Here is an 18,696-nt window from a genome sequence, read left to right on the forward strand (position 1 = left end):
TAGGTCGTTTCTCAACGAGCAATGATACACCAAATGTTCATAACAGATAGTAGGAAATAGTAACAAATTGGGGGGAGGGGGTTGTTTGCTTTTGTAAATTAAACAATGAGTAAAATTGAATTAGAAATTATCAAAATTAAAATACACTGCTTCCCCTTGATTCACAAGAAAGTCTCTTATCCTAGGTTGCGAGAATTTATCCTTTATCAGTTCAACCACTTAATCCAACCTTAATTAAATTACTAAGCGAAATTTAACATAAAGCATTCATTATGTGATTAAGCATCACACACACCAATTACTCATAAACGATCATTAATCATGAACGTAAATTAAGCGCAGAGACAATTAATCAAGCACTAAGCATGCATGAATTAATAACAACAAATTCAGAGTAATTAGTGAAGAGGAAAAACTGAACAGAATTTAGCAGTAATAATAGAACCTCAAAGAGAACTGTGCTTGATCCTCAAGAGAAAATAACGCTGCGGACTTAGCCTTCCATTAATCAAATAGAGAACGAAATTTTATTGATAAAACTAAAAGTCTGAACTAGAATTGTAAAAAACAAAAATAAAAGAGAAAGAGAAGAGAGACTAAAACTAAAAACGAAAAATAGAAGAGAGAGAGGAGAGAGAGAAGAGAGGGGGTCTAAACTAGAACTTTGGTGCTGTTATATAGTTTTTCCAGCCCCAAAGCTTACAAATATGTTTTAAATCCAAGCCCATAAATAAAATAAAATCTAGATAAGATAAGATAAGATAAGATCTAGATGAAATAATATCTAGATGAGATCAAATCTAAATAATATCTAGATAAGATAAGATAAGACAAGATCTAATTTTGTAGAATAAAATAGTCTGTCCTCTTCAAGCCCAAGCCCAATTTTGGATTCAAGCCCAATGCTTCATTAATTCCTGAAATTAGATTAAAAACATCAAATTAGCTGAATGGGCCCAAATAATAAAACTGCCTAATTAATTTGACAATTAAGACTAATCAGTACTTAAAATGGTGCAAAAAGGGTTAAGAAATAGGAGAAAATAATGGCACATCAGTAAATATCAAATAATCAATTTGCAAGCCCAATACCATTGTTTGGTAGATAAATTGTTGTATTTGTTTGACTAACTTATCTAACATCTAATGAGTATCTATCAATACTCCACCCCTAAATCTGAGATTGAAATCCAGCTTGTGCTATTGACACACACACATATAGCCACACACACACACACACCCACATACACACACACAACCACACACACACACACACACATACACACACACACACAGCCACACACACACCCACATACACACACACAACCATACACACACACACACAGCCACAGACACACAAACACACACACACACACACACACAGATAACCACACACCCACATACACACACACACAAACATCGACACACACACACACACACATAGCCACACGCACACACACACACACACAACCACACACACAAAAAATACTAACAGATCGAAAATACTACTAATCCTACAAAGGAACACCCCCCCAAACCTACCAGAGTTAGGCTACTGCATAATTAGTGAACTACCTGCATGTCTCTGTTACGGCCTGGGGAACGATCATTTACAGTTTTATCAAACCTCATAGAGCTGAGCAAAGTATCGCGACTAGTCATAACGGCTTCAAAAAACCCATCTACTCCCTTTGCAAGAAGATCATTTCCTTATGAAAGCTTCTCGGCACCCGCACGTAATTCCTCAACAGTCTTCACAAGCCATTCTATCTCAACGGTATCTACACCAGCCTGGATAGTAGGATATAATATCTTCACAGAGGCATCAACCGCTTCCAACTCATTCAATATAGTAAATTTACCACCAGAAAATCTTACTCTAATTTCCTCATTTACAAGATTCTGCAACCTTCTAAAATCTGGAGCCCATGAATGTATGTCGGCCACATTCAAGTCTGATAACTTCTTTGACGAGCCAAAGAATGCTGCAGTAAACACCCTGCAAATAAATACAGTCTCCACCTTAACTCTATACATTGCTTGCATCAAAACCTTACCTTTGGCAGAATTTTTAACCTTAGGAAGATCTAGTGAGCCCACAAGATTATGTAACATAGAACTACATTTCTCAATTCCAGGGTTCCTAGAACTAACATGCTGTCTCCAATCATCAAGTAGAGAACATGCCCGAAGATACTGCTTTGAAGAGGCAGAGTCTAAATTGTGATTCTTTTTGTTCTTGATTTGTAAACCTGGGAACTACCAAGCCCTCCATTTTCACCCTCGAAGCCGTTGCATGATTTTTTTTCCATCTCTTTTTGTTGTTCTAGATCTTTTCCATTATCAGCCTCACCCTTATAACTGGATAAACTACTAGTACTTACTTTGTGCTTCTTTCCACTTTTCTATTTCCTTCCTTCTTCCATCCCCGCGTTGATGTTGCCTTCATTTCCCTGTTCTCTGGTTGACTCACTTTCATTTTGGGATCCATTAGGTAGCTTTCCATCAGCTTCCCTCACTCCAAATTTAACGGTGCTATCTATGTCGTGCAAGGACTCAACTTCCTGCTTCTTCTTTTTCTTCTTCTTATGCATTTCACCCCCATCCACATTTTCAGTTTCATACCCAATAAAACCATCAAGTTGTTGACTAAAATTTTCATCATCTTGATCAGCATTCCCACTACCACTTTATTGCCTTTTGAACTGATCAAATTTCACATGCCCAAGGCTGAGCTCCTTGTTAATATCAACACTTTGAACAAAATTTCCCACTACCTTCCCACTATCATTACCATTCTCTGTTCTGCGCCTTTTGTGCTTCTTATGAGAGTGAGATGATCCAAGCTCCTTGTGGAGCTGCTTGAGCTCGTTGAAAGATGCAGAAGCTTGGTGGAGATATGCATTGATGACATGAGAAGCACCATTGTCAGCAGAGACAAACTTTGTGAGAATTTTAGCTGCTTTCGAAACTAATATGTCTTTTACCGAAACACAATATCCAGAGATTGTCTTCATCTTCCTGCGCTTTGGCTCTCGCACATATATTATCTATTTTCGCTGAGCAAAACAAATAAAAAAACAGTCTAAATTGTGCAATGCACACTTAAGAGGAAGGTTTTCCTGGTTCACACGTGAAAGCTCAGAGCTAAATCCATTGCAAATGTCTAGCAACTTTGAACTTATGTCGAAGTACACATCAATCCATTTGTCCTCCCAATCACTCACAGGAAGCTCAAAGGCAGTCATAAGGGTCCATATGTCATTGTGACTTTCACAAAGTGACTTCATAGCTAAAGTCATCGAAGACAAGGTGAGGATTTCATCCTTGCTTTTAGGCACAAGATAGTTGGTTTGTAGAGTCAGCTAAGCCCAAACCCTGCAGAAAACGTTCCCTCCTCTCCTTCACACTAACAGGGTCCTTCAGACTTAAAGCCATAGTGGATAGATTTCCATAATCTGTAATCACACAAAACAACATTGATCACTAGTTTGCCCTCAAATTTTACTAGCATGACAACTACACACATCCTCATGATACACACAGACCCTCATGATACACACACACACACACACACATATCCAACTACAATAATAAAGCATAAGCACCCTTGAAACCCAGAATTTGAAATTAGTTACATAAACAACTGTTGATGTCTATATTTGTCTGTAATTGAATTTTACCTTTTGTATGTTCTTGTATGTCATCAATGTAATTTGCTATATAAACAACTGTTGTTCATGCTGAATGAACCTTAGATTCCCGTTTGAGACTGAATGCAATGACTCTTGTGGACAGTTTGCATTAGTCATTGTATTTAGTCTTGAATTGTCCGTTTGGACAGTTTGGGGAGACTGGTATTTTTATGTTAGATTCATTCGTTAAGGTTATTATTATTTTCAATAATTTGATGAAATTTTGGTACAATGCATTTCAACTTGTTCTCTGAGTGCATACTTGATTATCGGGAAATTAATTTCACCGATGTCATGTCGTGTACTTGGAGAGCAATGCAAAATGCTGCCGAAATTTAGTCAAATTGTTCAAAATAATGCTAACCATGACGTTTGAGGCTAACATAAAAGACAATCTTCCTAAATGGGATAGGGCCACACCTATAAATAAAAAGTGAGATTTTCATGCATGGAATTGCTTAGATGGATCGAAGTTGGATCAATCAAAGTCGCATGAGCCCAGAATATGAGGATGGCATGGAGCAGTTCTTTCAATTTGCTTTAGAAAGGGGTCGACCGAATGAAGAAGGAAAATATTGTTTTCCTTGCATCAATTGTTTGAACGGAAGACGACAACTACTGGATGACATACGGGACCATCTATTGTGTGATGGGATCAAGAAGAATTACACGATGTGGATATGGCATGGTGAAGTGACTGACATGCAGAGTGGGTCCCAATCTAAACCGTTTGATATAGAAATGGGAGATCGCTTGGAGGACATGATTCGTGACCTTGGACAAGAGTCTTTTCAGGAAGCACACACCCTTGTGTATGAAGGATTGCAGAGTGATTCAAAGAAGCCTTTGTATACGGGGTGCAAGAATTCCTTAACCCTGTTGTCTGTGGTGTTAAGTCTGGTTAATGTGAAGGCCAGGTATGGGTGGAGTGACAAAAGTTTCACCTCACTGCTTGAGGTAGTGCACAATCTACTTCCAAAGGACAACACACTGCCTAAAACTTACTATAAGGCGAAAAAGATATTGTGTCCCATGGGTATGGAGTATCAGAAGATTCATGCTTGCCCCAATGATTGCATACTCTACAGGCATGAATTCCAAGAAATGTCCAAATGCCCTATCTATGGGATTTCACGGTACAAAGTGAAGGATGAAGAGGAAAACAGTTATGATGAAAACTCAAATAAGGGCCCGCCAGCGAAGGTTTTGTGGCATCTTCCAATCATCCCAAGGTTTAAGCGTCTTTTTGCTAACGAGGACGACGCAAAAGACCTTACATGGCATGCAAATGGAAGGATTTCTGATAGACTGGTCCGTCATCTGCCTGATTGCTCACAGTGGAAGAAGATTGATGGTTTGTATCCGGATTTCGGGAAAGAGCCAAGAAATCTTAGACTTGGCCTCGCCAGTGATGGAATGAATCCATATGGCACCTTAAGCACGCAACACAGTTCATGGCCAGTTCTGCTAGTAATTTACAATTTGCCTCCTTGGCTGTGCATGAAGCGACAATACATGATGTTGTCTATGATGATATCGGGCCCAAGACAGCCAGGAAATGAAATTGATGTTTATCTAAGTCCGTTGGTTGAAGATCTGAGAAAGTTATGGGACGAGGGGGTTATAGTGTTTGATGCGTTTCACAAAGAGACGTTTGAAATACGTGCAATGCTTTTTTGTACCATTAATGACTTACTAGCATATGGGAATCTTAGCGGTTACAGTGTTAAGGGTCATCATGCATGCCTCATCTGCGAAGAAAACACAAGCTACATAGAACTAAAACATGGGAGAAAAATAGTCTACAGTAGGCATCGCCGCTTTCTAACACCCAATCATCCTTACAGATGACTGAAAAAAGCTTTTAATGGAAGTCAAGAGCATGATATTGCGCCGATATCGTTGATTGGTGAGCAGGTATATCAGCGGGTTCAACACCTGAATAATGTATTTGGAAAGACCCAAAAGAAGGATAAAAGTCAGAGTTGCATATGGAAGAAGAGGTTCATTTTCTTTGATCTTCCGTACTGGTCTGATCTTGATGTTAGACATTGTATTGATGTTATGCATATGGAGAAAAATGTTTGTGACAGTGTCATTGGGACGCTCCTTAACATTCAAGGCAAGACAAAGGATGGCTTGAATACCCATCAAGATCTAGTTGATATGGGCATACGATCATAGTTGCATCCAAGGTCTGATGGGAAGAAAATTTACTTGCCCCCAGCTTGCCATACTTTGTCCAAAAAGGAGAATTTTTGTCAGTGTCTTCATCGGGTGAAGGTTCCACAAGGATACTCTTCAAATATTAAGAGCCTTGTGCAGTTGAAGGAGCTTAAGCTTGTAGGGTTAAAGTCTCACGATTGTTACGTACTCATGCAACAATTGTTAGCCATGGCTATACGAGGCATCTTGCCAAACAAAGTCAGGTTAGCCATAACTCGCCTATGCTTTTTCATCCATGCTATATGTAGCAAAGTCATTGATCCTGTCAAGTTTGATGAGTTGGAAAATGAGGCCGCAATTATACTGTGCCAGTTGGAGATGAATTTTCCCCCTACTTTCTTTGACATCATGATTCATTTGATTATGCATCTAGTCAGAGAAATCAAATGTTGTGGTCCTATTTATCTACGGTGGATGTACTCGGTTGAGCGATACATGAAGATCTTAAAAGGGTATACAAAGAATCTTTATCGGCCAGAAGCATCTATTGTTGAGAGATACATTGCAGAAGAAGCCATTGAATTTTGTTCAGAATACATTGAGAAGGCTAAACCTGTTGGCCTTCCTGAGTCTCGGCATGATGACAGAGTGAGTGGTAAGGGTTTAAGAGGACTGCATGTGATCACTCCAAGTGTAGAACATTTGTTACAAGCTCACTTGTATGTCTTGAACAATAGTAATGAAGTTTTTCCATACATACTTAAGCATGAAGCTTTAGTCAAACAAAATAACCCAAAAATGTCAAGGAATTGGGTGTTGAAAAAGCACAACAAGACTTTATGTGATTGGTTTAAAGATACAATCTTTGCAGATGAGAATGCTTCAGAAACATTAAGAAAGCTAGCAGATGGGCCTAAAAGAAATGTTATAACTTGGCAAGGATATGACATAAACAAGTATTCATTTTACACAAAAGCACAAGATGACAAAAGTACAATGCAGAACAACGGGGTCACCCTAAGGGCTGAATCTCAACACTTCGCAAGTGTGAATGACGCCAATCCCAGTGTAGCTTCCATCCCTTACTTTGGGTTCATTAATGAAATTTGGAAGCTTAACTATGTGAAATTTACTGTTTATGTTTTCAAATGTAAATGGGTTGACAGCAACACCGGTGTGCGCACCGATGATATAGGATTTACGTTGGTAGACCTAAACAAACTTGGTTACCACAATGAGCCTTTCATCATGGCAGAACAAGCTAGACAAGTATTTTAAGTGCAAGACCCCTGTGATGAAAGGTGGTGCATGGTTCTGCAGGGCAAAACAATTGGTGTCAATGTAGAAGATGATGATTCATACATGGACACCTATGTTAGTCCTTTGACCGCACAAATGACTCTTAACGTTGTCGGAGAAGAAGAAGTTGACGATGTTCATGCTAATCGTAATGATCATGATGAAAGAGAATTAATTAACATCGTCTAATGTAATTTTCTATTTATATATTTGATTTTGCTAGATTCATTTACATAACTCATTCACATTATTCAAATTCATTAATATTTAATGGACATTTAATATGAGTCCATAAAATGGAGCAAATCAATACTACATTTCTATTTAGAATCAATCAATACTACATTGGTTTGTGTCATTGGTTTACTAATTGCATTATTGAAAACATGCATATATTGGATGAAAGCTTTGAAAATGGAACTCATGGCAGTTCATTTTAAATTGTTGCAGGTAGTCTTCCTTCTTCAGATACTGTTCCTTCTGCGTAGCAGCTACTGCCTCAATCATCTTGTTGTTAGCTGCAGACATTGACCTTGTTGCCCACACTGCTTTTGCACTTAGGTTACTCAACACAAATCTTACTCAACATAAATGTATCCCTCATTTGGTTATTATCATCAATGAAAATATCTAAATTGATTTTATCTTCTATGTTATTTTGGGTAGAATGATAAGAGTGGTGATAAAATAGTTATCTTCTACTTCCATCCAGTTCTTATTTGACTTCAATTTACTCTTCTGGTGTATGAGGGAGAGAGATTCTAAGTATTTTAAAATTCATAATGAAACATGTAAACCTAAGTCTATGTTTAATTTGAGAAATAAATTAGAAAAAAATAAAATAAAATAGTTGATAAATTTCTAAGCCTTCCAGTGTGTGTTTATTCATTTTCAGAGAACTCTGCCCATAATCCTCTCTATATGATTTAATTCTGATTTAGTCCATTATATAGTTGTTAATTATTATTAATTTATAGCAACTGGAACACCAATTCAGTCGGCCTTTTATGCTGAAGTTTTGCAGTTATTTTGGCTATTGAAACGGCTAAGGAAATGAACTTTCATCCTCTTTAATTGGATATAGATTCTTCTCTTTTTGTTCGAACCTTGTCTCATCCAGAGAGCGTCCCTTGGCCTTTGTATAATCGTTCGTTAAATTGTATTAATCTAACTAGAACTTTTAGATTTAAGATTTCTCACATTTATAAGGAGGCACACACTTGTGCACACAATGTTGCCTCTTTTGGTGCACAGTTGTTGGGTTACACTTGGTGGGATAACCCCCCTTCTTTCATTGCTCAGGAGCTCCTTAGGGATAGATTGGGGCTCCCTTCTTATAGATTTTGCTACATTTGTCATCCTTGGGTTTGACTATATGGATAAATATACTACATTGAACTTGATCACTATGCCTCCACTGATTAGTAGTGTAATAACTTTTTCAAGACAAAAAAGGAAAAAAATAGAAAGAAGAAAAGAAATAAGATACAGGTCTCTAATTCAGGTAGTAGTAGCATCATGACAGTGTAAGCCTAAAGATCAAAGAATCTCATTATTTTGGTTTACTTTGATTACTGTGCTGATTCTACTAGTTCAAGACATTACTTGACTTAATATTTACGGGTACAAGGATTAGTCAGCTGTTACTTCTGTTCACATTATATGTCTTGAGTATTTTGATCAATTTGTCAAGGTTTAATAGGTCAAGTATTAAGGTATAGTTGGTTGAGTTAATGAGGAACTAAAAATAAGGAGATAAAAATTTGGAATTAAGCTTTACACTTGTTTAGTAAACCAAAAATGTGGAGTGGCTGATAATGGAATACAACTTTTTTTTGTCTCTGGGCTAAATTTTTTTTGTCTCTCATCACCAACATGTGTAACAACGACCTTTTATGTGTGATACCCAACAACTGAAGAACCTTAGGTGCCTTGCCGAGGTTAATTTCTTCTACTCCTACAAGACTAATATTTTTTTCTTCAACTTGATCAGGTGCCTGGATCTGATTCTTTGACAGATAGCACTATAATTACTTATTTATTTGTTTATTTTATACCCTAGTTTTTTTTTGCTTGAATCTACTCTAGAACCCATAAAATCCTAAATCCAAAATTTGCAGACTGTTCACAGCTTGGGATTATCACTCAATATCAACAATTAAACACCATGGTCTTAAATGCTCTAATCTGCACAATATATTTTTGATAAGTAACATGATATATCATATCAGAAGTCAATTCAATACCAAACTCAAGAATTTCCCATGCTATATTCCCAGCTTAGTGCCACGAGTACACACCCATGAAAAGAAACTAATGGCAAATGGACTAAATTGTGAATACTTCACATTATCAATAGAAGTAGAAAATAAAGAACACAAATATATGTATGAGAATCTTTATTCTTCAGCTAATAATCAAACTGGTAAACAGATTTAACCATAGTGTTGTCATATTGATCTAGCATTCTAGCCATAATACAATGTTGCATGTAACCCTTTGACCTAGCTTCTTCTCTTCTTGCCTTTTACTATTTCTTACCAGTTGGAAATAGAGGGATACTCTGCTCATGCCTAAAGAAATTAGATGGATCAACTTTAGTTTTCACCTTCACTAACCTATTGAAGTTACCCTTGAAATACCTATAGCCCCATGATGAAGCCTTCAAGTGTTATTGTTCTTGTTCTTCCCTATATCCAAGTCTCTATAATTCACATAAGTTTCCCTTGGATACTTAGAAACATAGGGAGCCATGTAGAAATAAAATTTCCTCATCCAGTTCATGTGCTTTGCCATACTCTTCTCTCCATCAAGCCATCCAGTCACATGCTGAATCTTGTAGAGAACTCCCTTTCTGTGAGGGAAAGGGGAGGCAGATTCTGCAATCCTACTCATTTTGCCTTGTATTTTGTAGCATTACCACACCATGATTCACACCATAGCCACTCTTGTGGCAAACAGAAAATAGGCATGGTATGCTAAGCATAATTAGGAACATCCTAGACCATTTAATGGCAAATTTTAGCAAAAAGGCACCTCAAACCTTACTTCGAATCCCATGTTCTTTCATGTATTTCTTTTTCTAAAATAAATTCAGTTCCTCCTTTCTTATATGTGCGTGCCCCTGCAACTTTTATGTGGAATATCGATGCTTTTCAAACAATATATTTTTTGTTGTTGAGAAATTTTCCATAACTGTGGGACTTTTGTTTGCAAATTATCAGCCAAGAGGAGTGTTTGTTCTCCTTCTTTACCACTGTCTCGGCCACATTATTAAGGTCTCCGTGAGGAGTGGAAACTATTATGAAGGAGAAAATCTTACCAAGAAGCCCCCACAGTACTCCTTTTATGCTTCTCATAGATTTTAATTCCTAAGATTAGATCTCATAGAAGGAACATGACTTCCATACACTGCCGTGTCTAGTGTTAAACTGCATCCTTTTGATAATGAATTCCGCTTTACTCACATTTGCATGACTTTACAATAGACACATTATGATTAACATTTAAGTCGTTAATCAGATTAGAGAAATCCTGACACCCAATACTTGTACAATTCTATGTAAGAACAATCATACAACTCATGTTTGTCAACAGTTTCATCATCCACCACCCTTACCTTCTTTGGCTTCTCACGTTTATTGTTGTTAAACCCATATTTATGCCCTCCTCCCTTCATGTCTTGTTTTATCACAACTTTAGACGAATCTCCTATCTTCAGCACAGTTGAATCTCCTGTCTTATTCTCCAATGACACACTTTGATGGCGTGTATCTCTTTTCTTCATATGTTCTAGTGCTTCAGCTTCAGAATGCATAAACCAATATGAACTTTCCAGTGATCACCAAAGGCTTCTGCATCAGCATTGACACTCTCCGCCCTCTTTGGTTTATGCTTCTATTCTGCATTCCCTACTTCCTCGTTATAAATCTGAGATTTATTACAGGTTACACTATAACAATCAGCACCAATCCGTGGTTCTTCCTCGTCTACCAGCTCAATATATTTCCTTTCAACTTTTGTTTTGTAAATTACAGTGTAGTTTACAAAAGCAAAGATGAAAGGAAAGATATTGAATTGGTAGAGGAGGAAGAGCCACAGATTGGTGCTGATTGTTCTAGTGCAACCTCTAATAAATCTGAGATTTATAAGGAGGAACCAAGGAATGCAGCACAAAAGCATAAACCAAAGAGGGTGGAGAGTGTCAATGCTGATGCAGAAGCCTTTGGTGATCACTGGAAAGTTTAGATTGATTTATGCATTTTGAAGCTGAAGCACTAGAACATATGAAGAAAAGAGATACAGACCATCAAAGTGTGTCATCGGAGAATAAGATAGGAGATTGAACTGTGCTGAAGACAGGAGATTTGGCTAAAGTTGTGATAAAACAAGACATGAAGGGAGGAGAGCATAAATATGGGTTTAACAATAATAAACATGAGAAGCCAGAGAAGGTAAGGGTGGTGGATGATTAAACTGGCGACAAACATGAGCTGTTTGAAGTCCTAGCGATGCCATGTACATGTGTATTTTTTAAGGTCTTCATGTCATTCCTTCCTCGAGAGTTTGAAGTACTGTTCTGAATGATTTGTGTACAATTCCAAAAATCTAAGAAAACTTTGCTTGCATTGACCCCACTTTGACATCCTTTAAATCCCATGGAAATGTAGCTTTCAGTGCACACTATGTAATCTTCACCTGTCTACGATTATTGTTATTTGTGCTACACAGTAATTTTCTTTCATGTGTTGAAACAAATTTAAAACACAAGTATCACAACATATCATCAACTTGAATTTATCAGACTTTTCATTTATCAGACATTTTCACTACTATTACATCTTATCTTGTTGTGAATCATAATTAAAAACCACAAGTAAATCACTTATGACTTATCCTCTTTTGATTAATCCTTTTTTGAAAGCACACACAGACACACACACACACACACACAGAGGAAGACACACATACACACCTACAATAATAAAGCATGACCACCCCTGAACCCCACTATTCCAGATTACTTACATAAAGAACTGTTGATGTTGATAATTGTCTGTAATCAAAATTAAAATTTTGTATGTTGTTGTATGTTATTGTATAAAGGATCATGGCTTCTCCACCTGCCTCCCCTCCTCCTCCTCCTCCTCTTCCTCTTTCTCCTCCTCCTCCTCCTCCTTTTGCTCTTTCGGACGCATCAGCTTCGCCGTCTGCCGTGAAGCGGACATGCAAAACCTCACGTCTATGATCGTTGTCTACTAGACCACCTGGTGCTGAGAGACCAGTGGTCCATGTAGATCCTGCTACCGGCAAGGCCGATGGTCCCCACAAGAAGAAATTAAGGACATATTTGGGGATTGTGGCACGTGATAAGGTGGACGTCACCTACGAGAATTGGAAGGAGGTCCCTACTGCTCAGAAGGACCTGATTTGGGAGGATATTCAGGTATTTTCCTTTTCTTATTTGATTTTGTTTAATTAAAATCCAAAATATACATTATTGTAACAAATAAACTTTATTTGATGTTGTCAGACGAAATTTGATATCCCAGAGGCTTCTGACAGTAGGACGAAAAGGAAGTTACTTCAGACCGTGGGGGAGAGATGGAGGCAGTTTAAATAAGACCTCACGAGGAAATGGGCCCTTGCAGCCGATTAGGATGGTGCGGAGGACACTGTTTGTGAGAAATACGACATTAGCAAGGAAAAATGGGCCCAGTTTTGCCAAACTCGCAGAAACCCTTCTTGGGAGGTATGTTCCTTGCCATTTAAGTTGTTTTCCAAAAAAACATTAACTTGTTATACTTCATTCTAGCAATTTGAAACATTATTGTTTTTTTTTGCAGGATGTGCGCAAAGAGGCACAGGCCATCCAGAAGCAGAACATTGCCCCCCATGTTCTGTCTCATGGGGTTATGACTATTTAGAGCAGAAGCTCTTGGCTGAGAAGACCAAGAAGAAGCTACAGGAAGCTGCACAGTCAGGAAGCATTGATGGCATCATCGACCCTCCAGCCCTGGTCAGACGCCACGTGAAGTGGAAGATGGCCTGCACGAAGAAAACAGGGGAGATGACGACTAAGGCCGCAAAGGAAATCGCTGAGAAGATCGTAAGTCATTTTCAACTAAGCATTAGAATTATATTTCATTATTTTGTTAATGTCATGTACAACTGTGTTTTCTGTGCAAGATTCCTTTGAGGAGTAGGCGACACAGGGATCTTTCATTCCCCATGGACGTCAGGATGTTCTCGTCGCTGCTATTGGACGTCCAGAGCACCCTGGACGTGTCCGTGCTGCTGGAGCTGGTGTCACGATCAAGTAGTACTTTGGATCGGTTCCACGGACGTCCTGCAGCTCTTCCTCCCTGCCTCCTGAAGAATTGCAGCAGCTGACTCAGCAAATCAGGGACCAGCTAGAGGAGTCAATCATAGAAAAAGTGACGCTGCAGCTCATGGCAACCTTCAGCCAGATGCAATCCCAGATTCAGTCCCAGATGCAATCTCAGGGACTTGCACTACCTCCCGATCCTCTGGTTGGTCCCTTCGGTCCTCGAGTAAGCACAAAGGGGAGTTGTGTTGATCCCTCAGGAAACGATCCTGAGATGGGTGACTCCGATAGGTGCGGCTTGTACATCGAAGCAGATCTTGCCCGTGGTTGCCCTAGGGAGAGTTTATGAGGGATCCACTGTTGTTCATAACACTCCTTTGTTGCCTGGCCAAGTAAAGGTGGATGTGGAGGAGGTTACAGATGCAGATGCTCCAGTTCCTGTACCCACTGATGAGGTTTCCTTAGTGGGGCAGGCACTTCACACCTTTCTTGCTTGGCCGACACATCTGGTCAAGTCTTTATCACAGCAGGTACTTTACTCTTACTATATGTTTCTTATTTTTAAATTAATTCATTCAGCGTGCCTCAAATTAGGCCATTTTACTTTGTTTCATGAACAGGTAGTTGTGTCTCCGGCAAAACCACCTCCGAAGCCTGATTCGAAAGTTGATGATCCGCTTTATCTGATGACATTGACCATCCCAGAGCTTTTCTTGAGGCCTTATCAGGTTACATGGGATGCCACCGTGTTCGGGGTCTTTAATCCAGATTTCCCGCTCTACATAAAGCACGAAGACCTCTCTAAAATCGCACACGGTGGTCAATGTCTCAGCATTTCAGTGTTACAGTTGTGGATTCTGTAAGTTATTTTATATTACTTTTAATTACCTAAGTTATTGGTTTGAATTCATAAATATTTAACTTTGACTTAACATAAACAGGCATCTCATTGATACAAGTATGCGAGTGGGGAATTCTGATATCTATGGATTCCTCGAGCCACAGTCCATTCAGAGGTCTGGCCAATCACAGTTTGAGTCTGAAAGTTACATAAAGACTTGGATGCAGAGTTCAAAACGCAATGTCTATCTTGGAGCCTACCTAAATAGGTAAGTCACACAAAATAACTGAATTTAATTAATGTTTACTAATATACTAACCCATATTCGTCTCCACTGCAGCGGACACTGGCAGATGGTGGTCATCCTGCCCAAGGAACACCTAGTTGTCTGGTTTTGTTCATTGCATAACAGGCCAGACAACTACCTTAAGGGAATTATTAATAGGTTAATGTTCTTTTCAATACATTTGCATTGAAATACCTCAACGTACAACACCAATTTTTAATTGTTACTCACATGAAATAGTGCTTTAAAAGGTCTTGATGATGCTCCACAGCCTAAATCAAAGGCTCCTACTAGGTGGATTGTCGTCAAGGTACTTCAGTTACATAAAACTTCCAGTTATATATATTTCTTATGTGTCTATACACTAGTTGTTTAATTAATATCCAAATTTCATTATGTATTTAGTGTAATAGACAAAAAGGAAGTACTAAGTGCGGCTACTATGTCATGCACTGGATGTCCACCATCATTTTAGGAACTTTTAGGAATAATTGGGAAGCGGTACGCTTATTTCAAACAAATTCAATTTTTTATAATTTGTATTACATTATTAACTTATTATGATTTATTTCTTCATGCAGTATTTTAACGATCCTAAACTATTGGAGCCAGAGAGATTAAAGGTGTTGCGGATCCAGTGGGCACAATATTATCTCCGAGTTAGAGATCAGACCTAGGATTTACATACATTAACTTTAGCTTAGTTTACTTTGGTTTAACATTTTTGACATTTCTTATGTAATTTGAACATTGAATTCATTTGTTGATTGTTCTTTATGATAAATGAATTATTCGATGTTTATTATGATTAAAACTGCTTAAAAGCAGAATAAAATATTTATTTGCTGTGAATTGGGTCTGAAATTGTATTTTACAGGTACAATTTTGGGTTGATTGTAAAAACAGAAAGTTTATATAAAAAAAAAAACTTGAAAACAACATCGGTTATTAACAAAAACCGATGTTAATATAGTAAACAACATCAGTTATTTAGAAAAATCGATGTCCACATGAACCTTAACATCGGTTATAATAGAAAACCGATGTTAACGTTTGTATATTAACATCAGTTATAATAGAAAATCGATGTTAGCGTTTGTATTAACATCGGTTATTTGTAAATAACCGATGTTAACATTTGTATATTAACATCGGTTATTTGTAAATAACTGATGTTATATACAAAGAACTACACCAAATAAGTGTATGCATCATCAACGTTGACATCAGTTTTCAACTGAAACCGATGTTAATGTAATACATTAACATCGGTTTTGGTAGGAAACCGATGTTAATTAATTACATTAACATCGGTTTTTCTAGAAAACCAATGTCAATATACAATATTAACATCAGTTATACTACAAAATCGATGTCAACGTTCATCATGCATACACTTTTTTTGCTGTAGTTCATTGTGTTTAACATCGGGTATTTAGAAAACCGATGTTATCATATTTATGTTAACATCGGTTTTCCATAACCGATGTTAACAATGATACATTCAACATCGGCACTTTCAACATCGGTTTTAGAACCGATGTAGAATGCCCTAAATAATCGATGTTGAAAGTGTAATTTCTAATAGTGTCATTTACTTCAAGTGATCCATTTCCTTTCACTAGGTTCCAAGAAAATAATGAAGAAAAAAAAGATATTTTTTGCCTTTTAATTTGATCTCGTTTAGATAAAAAAAAAAATTGAAGAAATGATAAGAAAATGAGGGAACTAATATGTTTCAAAGTTCATTTTTATCTCTCTTATAATATTAGTGAATTTGGAGAAAATAGGAACAATAATTTATAAATTTAAGATTAAATCTTTTGAATATTACCTGAATTTAATCTTTGAAGAAAATAATTTTTATCAAATATTATTTACTTTTCAAACAAATTTTAAATTAATTAGAATCTCATGAACAAGAAAATTAAGAAAAAAAATTATAAATTTATAACTAATGTTTGGCCTTGCTTCACTAAGCCCAAACTAGTAACCACCCATATTAACACCTATCAGAGAGTGGGCTGATGGTTATTAGTATTATCTCAGATAAAAAGCGAAATTTATTGACACCCTTAATTAGCTACATACTCTTCCCTGCACATAATATACATAATATTAAAGAAGACGAAAAATGCTTTAATTCTTAACATGAATTCATGCGATAGACCAAAACCAAAATATGAAGACATGAGTAAGACTAGGAGCAGCGCAGAGTAGGTTCAAACATTTCTCTTTCAGATTTTAAAAATGATTTATGTTAGTGATCAATCGTGAAGTAAAAATAGTTCATTATATAAAAGAAAGAGAGTTAGAGAAGAGCAAATATAAATACACCTATTTATACGAGTTTGAATATATTTTGCAAAAAAGAAAAAACAAGATAACTAGCTAGAAAAATCAAACAATTTCACTACCGATACTAGTGAAATAAAGAAAGGAACGGATTGGATTATGGGATAGAAACCTCTTATTAACAAATAAGCAAAATGCTTCAATTAACACACTAGGTAAAAATTCCCTTAACACAATCACGACAAAGAAATGCCTATAATCTTCAAGCACTGAAACAACGTCCAACAACCACCAAAAATTAAGGTTATTACAACAATTGAAATTAAATTAAACGTGGAGCTAACCGATCAAACACAGGCTTACAATGAAAATTATTCCATGAACAAAGATTCTAATGCATTTTCTTGACCATTAAGATAATAGTTTTACTTTTAATTCTATGAGCCCATCAATATATATTAACCCTTTTATAAACAATGGAGGTATAAAAAATGACGCCTAGAAAAACATAAGATTAAATATAAGCCGTGTTTTAAAGAATAGATAGAGAAATACCAATCACAATTGCATTCACATGGAAACAAAACAAGGGAAGAGGAAAACCTTGGACACGATGGTTCCACAATCAGCTTCAACTTGTCTAAACTTAGGGGTATTTGGAAAAGCACAAACCAAGAGAGTGCAATTAGAGTTCCAATCAAGCTTATATTCTGCTCCCATTTCCATAGCTCGTGGCCTCAACATGCCCCTCTCCGGATTCACAAACCCCGAAAGCACAAAAACCACCCCTTCCTGTCCACAAACCAGTAGTTAAATTAATGAACTCAATCAAACATTCAACAACAATGCAAGCAAAAAGGCCCTAAGGCGCCATGCAGTGTTTGTGTTTTATAATCAGATTGATGATTATTTAACTAAAATCTAAAAATTGTATTTGTGTTTTATAAAAGAGAATTCAAATCCTCAAGTACTTATAAGCATACACCTACTTTTTCTTTCCTGCCAATATTTTTTTTTTCTTCTATTCTTCTATTTTTTAGTTCTTATATTAATTTCTTCTCTCTATAAAATAAGGTGGAACCATAATGAAGGCGAGGTTAAGGGGTACTTGAGGAACTACTCTGAAAAAGGTACGATGGCTACAATCATCATCCTGTTGCGGCGAGTGAGTTCCACGCGATGACAAGCGACTCAGACTATTCCTCTGTTATCGATCTGAACCATAATGAAGGCGAGGTTAAGGAGAACGGTTCTGGAATCTTCGATCTGGACCTTAACCATCCTCCTCCACATGAGATCGCTTGATCCAAATTCGCATAATGAAAGCATTTTGTATAATATATTTTATTAATTTAGAAGGAAAACTGAAATAAATAAAATAATTAAAAATTTTATAACTTCGAATCAAATGCGGTTTTTAAAAACCGTAGTAGTTAGGTGGACTAAAAAAGACGGTTTTTATAAAACCTCCTTTGTAACATTCACATCGAAGGAGGTTTTGTAAAAGCCGCCATAATTGGATTAAAAAAATTTGCTTTATTTTCAAAAATGTCACTGTATCATTTATTACATCGATTTTTTTATAATCGATGTAGATAAGGCGACGTGAAAATGCACTTTTGTAATAGTGTTTTATGGATTTTAATTGTAATATTTAGTTTCCTTAATTTTATAAATTGGTAATTTTGGCCCTCCTGATAGATTGTTAACAAATAATTCTCATAATTTTTTCCCTCTAGGTACATAATAAACTTCAACAAATTGTTGAAATTCTAACTCCTTTATA

The 18,696-nt window shown here is 36.8% G+C and overlaps 1 pseudogene; it reads right to left on the reverse strand.

Annotated features, from left to right (window-relative positions):
- Positions 1-1,500: 1,500 nt before the first annotated feature.
- LOC114397027 lies at positions 1,501-18,203 on the reverse strand (annotated as a pseudogene).
- Positions 18,204-18,696: the final 493 nt, after the last annotated feature.

This window comes from Glycine soja, chromosome 18, assembly GCF_004193775.1.
Source record: "Glycine soja cultivar W05 chromosome 18, ASM419377v2, whole genome shotgun sequence".
NCBI lineage: Eukaryota > Viridiplantae > Streptophyta > Magnoliopsida > Fabales > Fabaceae > Glycine > Glycine soja.